General features: G+C 43.7%; 1 protein-coding gene across 2 annotated transcripts in view; it reads left to right on the top strand.

The window, feature by feature from the left end:
- LOC109883417 (sorting nexin-17-like) overlaps window positions 1-10901 on the top strand; it is a 65719-nt gene that overhangs the window by 1154 nt on the left and 53664 nt on the right. The window lies entirely within an intron of this gene.

Here is a 10901-nt window from a genome sequence, read left to right as displayed (position 1 = left end):
TTTCGAGTTTTATTACTTCTATGTTCAGGATACACTTGCAGGTTCCTTCTCCACAATGCAAAGATAATAAGAGATAATACAAGATAAGAATACAAACATAAAGTAAATGACTCAGTAGAATAGAACAAACATTTAATATATATATATATATATATTAATTTAATACAGGAAGGCACAATTTATTGTCCAAAATGTACATGTTTTGGTTGAAGATGGGTGGCAAGTGTTTAAATTGTGCAGTATTTAGCAATCACAATAAGAGGTGTGTGTGTGTTAAGGTGCAGGTGGTCAGCCCAGTTCAAATGTTCAGCCGTCTAATGGCTTGTAGATAAATACTGAGTCAGTTTCTATCAGACCTCTTTGGTCTGGTACCGTCTGCCTGACGGTCAGGGACTGAACAGCTCGTGGCTGGGGTGTGTGGGGTTCTCGATGATGCTGCGGGCCTTCTTCTTCGGGCACTGTTTCAACTAGATGTCCTGGATTGACAGGAGGGTGGTCCCAGTGAGGTACTGGGCTGTCTTCACCGCCCACTGGAGGGCCTTGTGGTTGTGGACGGAGAGAAATTCTCGTACCAGGCCGTGATGCAACCGGTCAAGATGCTCTCGATGGTGCAGCGGTAGTATTTGGAGAGGACCCGGGTTGGCATGACGAATTTCTTCTGCTGCCTTAGGAATTAGAGACTCTGTTGCTCCCTCTTGACAAGAGTGGTGGTGATGTCGGTCCATGATGTCATGTCAAGTCCTCAGTGAAGTGGACACAGAGGAACTTAAAACTGCTGACTCTCTCTACTGCAGTCCTGTTGATTTGGATCGGGGCGTGTTCTCTCCTCTGCTTCCTGAAGTCAACAATCAACTCCTTACTTTTGCTGACGTTGAGGGAGTTGTTGTCCTGGCAACATGTCGAAGGTGTGTTATGACCAGCAAGTGCAATGTCAGTGCAATGAACTACACTAAGGACTTGAGGTTGTGAAAGGTTTTGTTCTTTCGAGTCCTATTTAAACCTAAATATTTTAGGTACACCCAGCCCCCTACAGTACACCCAGCCCCCTACAGTACACCCAGCCCCCTACAGTACACCCAGCCCCCTACAGTACACCCAGCCCCCTACAGTATACCCAGCCCCCTACAGTACACCCAGCCCCCTACAGTACACCCAGCCCCTACAGTACACCCAGCCCCCTACAGTACACCCAGCCCCCTACAGTACACCCAGCCCCCTACAGTACACCCAGCCCCCTACAGTACACCCAGCCTCCTACAGTACACCCAGCCTCCTACAGTACACCCAGCCCCCTACAGTACACCCAGCCCCCTACAGTACACCCAGCCCCCTACAGTACACCCAGCCCCCTACAGTACACCCAGCCCCCTACAGTACACCCAGCCCCCTACAGTACACCCAGCCTCCTACAGTACACCCAGCCCCCTACAGTACACCCAGCCCCCTACAGTACACCCAGCCCCCTACAGTACATCAAGCCACACCCGGTACACCCCACACAGTCTATGCTCACTCTTCTAGAATGATGTAAAAATGCTCAGTGCTGCTGGACAAAGTATAGCTTAGCTTGATTATGAAACGCTGATATGGCCCTGTGAGCTCCTTGCTTGACCTCGTAGTACAATGTCCCTTTGTTTTAAAGCAGATTAAGTGAGCTGTTAAATCCCCTCTCTCGGATCTGAGGTTTGTCACCAAGATATGACAATCAGTCCTGTTTTTCAACTTTGAAAGCATAACCAGCTGGGAAGTGGTTTGCCACCCAAGCTCACAGAACAGGGAACTCACTACCGAGTTCCAAACTGCCTCTGGAAGCAACGTCAGCACATTAACTTTTCGTCTGGAGCTTCATGAAATGGGTTTCCATGGCCAAGCAGCCGCACACAAGCCTAAGATCCACATGCGCAATGCCAAGCGTCGGTTGGAGTTGGACTCTGGAGTAGTGGAAACGCGTTCTCTGGATGAATCGCGCTTCACCATCTAGCAGTCCGACGGGCGAATCTGGGTTTGGCGGACATCAAGTGAACGCTACCTGCCCGACTGCATGGTGCCAACTGTAAAGTTTGGTGGAGGAGGAATAATGGTCTGGGACTGTTTTTCATGGTTCCGGCTAGACCAGTGAAGGGGAAATCTTAACGCTACAGCATGCAATGACATTCTAGACGATTCTGTGCTTCCAACTTTGTGGCAACAGTTTGGGGAAGGCCCTTTCCTGTTTCAGCATTACTTATACCTCTGTGCACAAAGCAAGGTAAGTACAGGTTTGTCGAGATCGGTGTGGAAGAACTTGACTGTCCTGCACAGAGCCCTGACCTCAAGCCCATCGAACACTTTTGTGATGAATTGGAACGCCAACTGCGAGCCAGGCCTATTCGCCCAACATCAGTGCCCGACATCACTAATGCTCTTGTGGATGAATGGAAGCAAGTCCCCACAGCAATGTTCCAACATCTAGTGGAAAGTCTACCCAGAAGAGTGGAGGCTGTTATAGCAGCAAAGGGGGGCCAACTCCATATTAATGCCCATGATTTTGGAATGAGCTGTTTGATGAGCAGGTGTCCACATACTTTTGGTCATGTAGTGAACATTTATATTCCGGACATCGCTCGTACTGATATTTCTTAATTTCTGATTTGATTTTGAGTGACCGTCTCTACACAGTTCGTATCAAACACAGGCTCAGATGTAGCCTGCAGCAAAATGTGCCAGTGTCTTGCTGTCTGTCTCATTGGCTGAGGAGGATTCATAGTAGAGGTCACTCAATGACTCCTGCAGCCAATGAGACAGACAGTAAAGGAAACTATAATGTCCACAGTGCATTCAGTGCATTACTTAACAGCCTTACTCTAAAATAGATTAAATATAACATGTTCCTCATCGTTCTCGATACCCCATGATGACAAAGCGAAAACAGGTTTTGAGAGTTATGCAAATCTTCTTATTTTTTAAAAGTTTTTTTAAAATAAAAAAAATTCTACGTATTTATTTAAAGTATTCAGACCCCTTTGCTATGAGACTCGACATTGACCTCAGGTGCATCTTGTTTCCGTTGATCATCCTTGAGATGTTTCTACAAATTTATTGGAGCCCACCTGTGGTAAGTTCAATTCCTTGGACATGATTTGGAAAGGCACACAGTTGACAGTACATGTCAGAGCAAAAACTAAGCCATGAGATTGACGGAATTGTCCGTAGTGCTGTCTTGGAGCTCTATGTCGGCACAGATCTGGGGAAGGGTACCAAAAAATTTCTGCAGCATTGAAGATCCCCAAGAACACAGTGGCCTCCATCATTCTTAAATGGAAGAAGTTTGGAACCACAATACTCTTCCTAGAGCTGGCCACCTGGCCAAACTCCGCAATCGTGGGAGAAGGGCCTTAGTCAGGAAGGTGACCAAGAACCTGGTGGTCACTCTGACAGAGCTCCAGAGTTCCTCTGTGAAGATGGGAGAACCTTCCAGAAGGACAACCGTCTCTGCAGCACTCCACCAATTAGGACTTGATGGTAGAGTTGCCGAAGCCACTCATCTGTAAAATGTTTGTGGCATGTTTTTAAGCGGCAGGGACTGGGAGAAGAGTTCGGATCGAGGCAAAGATGAACGGAGCAAAATACACAGATCCTTGATGAAAACTTGCTCCAGAGTGCTCAGGACCTCAGACTGGGGCGAAGGTTCACCTTCCAACAGGACAACAACCCTAAGCAGACATCCAAGACAACTCAGGAGTGGCTTCGGGACAAGTCTCTGAATGCCCTTGAGTGGCCCAGCCAGAGCCCCGACTTGAACGTGATCGAACATCTCTGGAGAGACCTAAAAATGGCTGTGCAGTGACTCTCCCCATCCAACCTGACAGAGCTTAAGAGGATCTGCAGAGAAGAAGGGAGAAACACCCCAAATACAGGTGTACCAAGCTTGTAGCGTCGTACCCAAGAAGAGTCAAGGCTGTAATCACTGCCAAAGATGCTTCAACAAAGTACTGAGTCAATTCAGACCCTTTACTCAGTACTTTTGTAAATGTGATATTTCATTATTTGTTATATAAATGTTTGCAAAAATGTCTAAAAAACAGTTTTTTTTTGCTTTGTCATTGGAGTATTGTGTGTAGATTGGCGGTGGGGACGACAACGAATGAATCCATTTCTGAATAAGAAATGAAACAAAACAAGGTCAAGGAGGTCAACCATTAATCATGAGTGAGTAGTGTAGCGGAGAGAGGGGCACAGTACAGGAAATGGACCAACAGAGTTCTTACCAGGAAGGAAGTGTTGTTAAAAAAATTAATATATATATATATATATATATATATATATATAAATGAAAATTTCTAGAATAGGGGGGGGTTTAAAATAGAGCACTAATCTGTCTGTTTTACTGTTTCCTTTATAAAGAGTGAGTTTTGTGTCACTGTGAGTGTGACTATAGCCGGTTCAGCAGGACAGAGGCAGGATAAGGACGGGGCTGTGACGATAATTTAAAAATGAGTGAGGACCATCCTGAAATGTTTAAAATAACCGTCCCGAATTGTTTCAATAGACATTTTTGGTGTATTTGTATTTGTTTAGTAATGTTATTTATCCCGTATATAAACATGACAGCGGGAGTATCTACTAATGATTAAAAGCTGTTGTTTTGGTAACTTAGTCTGCCTATTAAATGTTCTACAGCTGATATTCTTTACAACAGGACGGCGTAGAGAACAACAGGCACCTCAGTAAAAAAAAAATATATATATATTTTATACCACTCACATTTTCATTGCTTGCTATGCTAGTAAATACAGTTGAAGTGTGAAGTTTACATACACTTAGGTTGGAGTCATTAAAACTCGTTTATCAAACACTCCACATATTTCTTGTTAAACAAACTATAGTTTTGGCAAGTCGGTTAGGACATCTACTTTGTCCATGACACAAGTAATTTTTCCAGCAATTGTTTACAGACAGATTATTTCACTTATACTTTACTGTATCATAATTCCAGTGGGTCAGAAATTTACATACTGTACTAAGGTGACTGTGCCTTTAAACAGCTTGGAAAATTCTAGAAAATAATGTCATGGCTTTAGAAGCTTCTGATAGGCTAATTGACATCATTTGAGTCAATTGGACGTGTACCTGTGGATGTATTTCAAGGCCTACCTTCAGACTCGCTGCCTTTTTGGTTGACATCATGGGACAATCTTAAGAAATCAGCCAAGACCTCAGGAAAAAATGGTAGACCTTCACAAGTCTGGTTCATCATACATTTCACAGGGATTTTTTTTTACTAGGATTAAATGTCAGGAATTGTGAAACTGAGTTTAAATGTATTTTGGCTAAGGTGTATGTAAACCTCCGACTTCAACTGTAAATAAATCTCTTTCATTTTTTTATTTTAATTTTTTATTTTAAAGATTGGACTTCCTGACTTTTCATTCTTCAACAGCAGTGGACAGGATTGCTCAGAGGCCTATAGCCTAACGTCCTAACGTCACAATCCTCTCCTACATAACTTTGATACATATTTTTACAGACTTAATCAACACTGGCCCGGTTCTGTCCTATTTGCAAGAAAAACCGTTACCGCCCTCCTATTCACACAAAGTAGAATAGTAGCTTACATTGTCGGCCCACAATGCACTTTTTTGAATGCCCATGTGTTAGCCTGCCAGGCGATTTACTGTCAATCATCATCATCATAATGTTCATGGGATAGCTGTCCTCTGCACTTGTCGATTCATTATCTTGTAGCTTACTTTCAGAATGCTTAAGGTTGGTTTTTAAATGAAAGGAGGAATATTGTCTGACCACACGCTGGGGGCTTTGCTTGACCAGTGTTTTAACAGGGGTGTGCATGTGTGTGTTAGTTCACAGCTTCTCTTTATGGGCCTATACAGTAAATATACACTAAACATAAAGATATAAAACTGTCTTTTTTTGTGAAGAAACAACAACAAATGGCCAAGTCAAAGTCCAGACCTGAATCCAATCGAGAATCTGTGGAAAGAACTGAAAACTGCTGTTCACAAATGCTCTCCATCCAACCTCACTGAGCTCGAGCTGTTTTGCAAGGAGGAATGGGAAAAAAATTCAGTCTCTCGATGTGCAAAACTGATAGAGACATACCCCCAAGCGACTTACAGCTGTAATCGCAGCAAAAGGTGGCGCTACAAAGTATTAACTTAAGGGGGCTGAATAATTTTGCACGCCCAATTTTTCAGTTTTTGATTTGTTAAAAAAGTTGAAATATCCAATAAATGTCGTTCCACTTCATGATTGTGTCCCACTTGTTGTTGATTCTTCACAAAAAAATACAGTTTTATATCTTTATGTTTGAAGCCTGAAATATGGCAAAAGGTCGCAAAGTTCAAGGGGGCCGAATACTTTCGCAAGGCACTGTATGTAGGTCTATAGTGGCCTGAATTGGTTCCCAATCAGAGACAGCTGTTTATCGTTGTCTCTGATTGGGGATCCTATTTAGGCTGCCATTTACCATTTTGGTTTTGTGGGTTATTGTCTATGTGTAGTTGCATGTCAGCACTCGTGCTATAGCTTCACGGTCGTTTTGTTATTTTGTTAGTTTAGGGTGGTTATGGGTCCTGGTCTAAAGTAGTGCACTAGGTAGGGAATAGGGTGGTTATGGGCCCTGGTCTAAAGTAGTGCACTAGGTAGGGAATAGGGTGCCATTAGTGACACGGATTGGGCCAGCGCTTAGTCTTAATTTAATTAGTCTTAATACAGAGGGATTGTGTGTGTACCTTGGAACCAGGAGCCGTGGAGGCGTCTGAACCCCCATCACACAGTACAGGAACTTTAGGAAAAATATGTCTGCGTTTCAAATGGTGGAATTCTTTCGGACTTCTCTCACTTCCTGTGGGCTCGGAACAAACATACTTCCTGTCTATTAAATATGGGCTCTATATGTGCAGACTGGTATTAGAGGTGGCAACGGTGTGTGTGTGTGTGTGCAGTAATTGATAGTCTGTCTTGTTTAGTTGGTTGCAGATTAAAACAGGTCAGGGTCTGTTAGTTATGCTTTGATGTCATCTGTTGGGTATGTTCTGGGTTTATTACTGTGAGGTTCCACTGGGTATGTTCTGGGTTTATTACTGTGAGGTTCCACTGGGTATGTTCTGGGTTTATTACTGTGAGGTTCCACTGGGTACGTTCTGGGTTTAATACTGAGGTTCCACTGGGTACGTTCTGGGTTTATTACTGTGAGGTTCCACTGGGTATGTTCTGGGTTTATTACTGTGAGGTTCCACTGGGTATGTTCTGGGTTTATTACTGTGAGGTTCCACTGGGTACGTTCTGGGTTTAATACTGAGGTTCCACTGGGTATGTTCTGGGTTTAATACTGAGGTTCCACTGGGTATGTTCTGGGTTTATTACTGTGAGGTTCCACTGGGTACGTTCTGGGTTTAATACTGAGGTTCCACTGGGTATGTTCTGGGTTTAATACTGAGGTTCCACTGGGTATGTTCTGGGTTTAATACTGAGGTTCCACTGGGTATGTTCTCGGGTTTATTACTGTGAGGTTCCACTGGGTACGTTCTGGGTTTAATACTGAGGTTCCACTGGGTATGTTCTGGGTTTAATACTGAGGTTCCACTGGGTATGTTCTGGGTTTATTACTGTGAGGTTCCACTGGGTACGTTCTGGGTTTATTACTGAGGTTCCACTGGGTATGTTCTGGGTTAATTACTGTGAGGTTCCACTGGGTACGTTCTGGGTTTATTACTGTGAGGTTCCACTGGGTACGTTCTGGGTTTAATACTGAGGTTCCACTGGGTATGTTCTGGGTTTATTACTGTGAGGTTCCACTGGGTATGTTCTGGGTTTAATACTGAGGTTCCACTGGGTATGTTCTGGGTTTAATACTGAGGTTCCACTGGGTATGTTCTGGGTTTATTACTGTGAGGTTCCACTGGGTACGTTCTGGGTTTAATACTGAGGTTCCACTGGGTATGTTCTGGGTTTAATACTGAGGTTCCACTGGGTATGTTCTGGGTTTATTACTGTGAGGTTCCACTGGGTACGTTCTGGGTTTATTACTGTGAGGTTCCACTGGGTACGTTCTGGGTTTAATACTGAGGTTCCACTGGGTATGTTCTGGGTTTATTACTGTGAGGTTCCACTGGGTATGTTCTGGGTTTATTACTGTGAGGTTCCACTGGGTACGTTCTGGGTTTAATACTGAGGTTCCACTGGGTATGTTCTGGGTTTATTACTGTGAGGTTCCACTGGGTACGTTCTGGGTTTATTACTGTGAGGTTCCACTGGGTACGTTCTGGGTTTAATACTGAGGTTCCACTGGGTACGTTCTGGGTTTAATACTGAGGTTCCACTGGGTATGTTCTGGGTTTATTACTGTGAGGTTCCACTGGGTATGTTCTGGGTTTATTACTGTGAGGTTCCACTGGGTACGTTCTGGGTTTAATACTGAGGTTCCACTGGGTATGTTCTGGGTTTATTACTGTGAGGTTCCACTGGGTACGTTCTGGGTTTAATACTGAGGTTCCACTGGGTATGTTCTGGGTTTGTGCCCTGTGTGTTGTTTCATAGAAATACTTCCCAATCCAATGTGAATCCCTGGGAATATTCATGGAGCTAGGGTATAGTCCAATGAACTCATTCTCAGAACTAGTTCCACGTGACATTGTTCCAAGAAGCATCAAGTGAACTCATTGTGCGCTTGAATGAGTTGTTATTGCCTCAATTGGCTTGCATGTGTTGAGAAACTTTGAAGACTGCAGTTCCCATGAACCTCTAGCCCTGGAACTCTCTGGCCCAAACGTGTGCAGGACCAGTTCCCATGAACCTCTAGCCCTGGAACTCTGGGCCCAAACGTGTGCAGGACCAGTTCCCATGAACCTCTAGCCCTGGAACTCTCTGGGCCCAAACATATGCAGGACCAGTTCCCATGAACCTCTAGCCCTGGAACTCTCTGGGCCCAAACGTGTGCAGGACCATTTCCCATGAACCTCTAGCCCTGGAACTCTCGGGGCCAAAACGTGTGCAGGACCAGTTCCCATGAACCTCTAGCCCTGGAACTCTCTGGGCCCAAACGTGTGCAGGACCAGTTCCCATGAACCTCTAGCCCTGGAACTCTCTGGGCCCAAACGTGTGCAGGACCAGTTCCCATGAACCTCTAGCCCTGGAACTCTCTGGGCCCAAACGTGTGCAGGACCATTTCCAAAGGTCCTAAATCTTCACTTTTCATACATTAGAAAGCATCTGAATTCATCTCTGCTCTTTGAAGCAAACTAAGCATCTCCCATGTCTCTTTATGGACTGAAAACTACCCTGAGATATGTATCAGCAACTGTCTGTTACCTTTAACCATGCTTTACGTTAATGATGAGGCGTGCATTTTAATGAAAAATCTTCCATTTAATGTAAGAGCCACTCAATTCTTGGGACTTATCAATTCCATTCACTTCCATCAAATCAAATGTATTTATGTAGCCCTTCGTACATCAGCTGATATCTCAAAGTGCTGTACAGAGATCCAGCCTAAAACCCCAAACAGCAAGCAATGCAGGTGGAGAAGCACGGTGGCTAGGAAAAACTCCCTAGAAAGGCCAAAACCTAGGAAGAAACCTAGAGGAACCAGGCTATGAGGAGTGGCCAGTCCTCTTCTGGCTGTGCCGGGTGGAGATTATAACAGAACATGGCCAAGATGTTCAAATGTTCATAAATGACCAGCATGGTCGAATAATAATAATCACAGTAGACGTTGAGGGTGCAACAAGTCAGCACCTCAGGAGTAAATATCAGTTGGCTTTTCATAGCCGATCATTGAGAGTGCTATGATGGGGTCTAAAACCAGACTGAAGCGTTTCGTATACATTGTCTTCAGGAAGGCAGTGTGTTGCTGCGCAACAGCTTTTCTAAAATTTCTGAGAAGAATGGGAGATTTGATATAAGCCGAATTAGTTAATATATATATACATACATACATACATACAGTGGGGGAAAAAAGTATTTAGTCAGCCACCAATTGTGCAAGTTCTCCCACGTAAAAAGATGAGAGGCCTGTAATTTTCACCATAGGTAAATACTTATTTTCCACCATAATTTGCAAATAAATTCATAAAAAATCCTACAATGTGATTTTCATTTTTTTTTTTTTTCCTCTCATTTTGTCTGTCATAGTTGAAGTGTACCTATGGTGAAATTTACAGGCCTCATCTTTTTACGTGGGAGAACTTGCACAATTGGTGGCTGACTAAATACTTTTTTTTACCCCACTGTAGTTCCTGGTCAAGGTTTGGCTTTTTCAAGAGAGGCTTTATTACTGCCACTTTTAGTGAGTTTGGTACACATCTGGTGGATAGAGAGCCGTTCATTATGTTCAACATAGGAGGGCCAAGCACAGGAAGCAGCTCTTTCAGTTGGAATAGGGTCCAGTATGCAGCTTGTAGGTTTAGAGGCCATGACTATTTTCATCAATGTGTCAAGAGTTACAGTATTCAACTTGAGTGTCTCCCTTGATCCTAGGTCCTGACAGTGTTGTGCAGACTCAGGACAACTGAGCTTTGGAAAAAATACACAGATTTAAAGAGGAGTCTGTAATTTGCTTTCTAATGATCATGATTTTTTTCGTCAAAGAAGTTCATGAATTTATCACTGCTGAAGTGAAAGCCATCCTTTCTTCCTCTGCTGATTTATAGTTAGTTTTGCGACAGTGTCAAAAATACATTTTGGATTGTTCTTATTCTCCTCAAATAAGTTGTAAAAACAGGATGATCGAGCAGCAGTGAGGGCTCTTCGACACTGCACGGTAGTGTCTTTCCAAACTCGTTGGAAGACTTCCAGTTTGGTGTGGCGCCATTTCCGTTCCAATTTTCTGGAATGTTGCTTCAGGGCTCAGGTATTTTCTGTATACCAGCGAGCTAGTTTCTTATGACAAATGGTTTTGGTTT

Source organism: Oncorhynchus kisutch, linkage group LG12 (genome assembly GCF_002021735.2).
Source record: "Oncorhynchus kisutch isolate 150728-3 linkage group LG12, Okis_V2, whole genome shotgun sequence".
Classification (NCBI taxonomy): Eukaryota; Metazoa; Chordata; class Actinopteri; order Salmoniformes; family Salmonidae; genus Oncorhynchus; species Oncorhynchus kisutch.
Note: the sequence above shows the minus strand (reverse complement) of the source record. Positions and strands in the feature narration are given on the sequence as shown.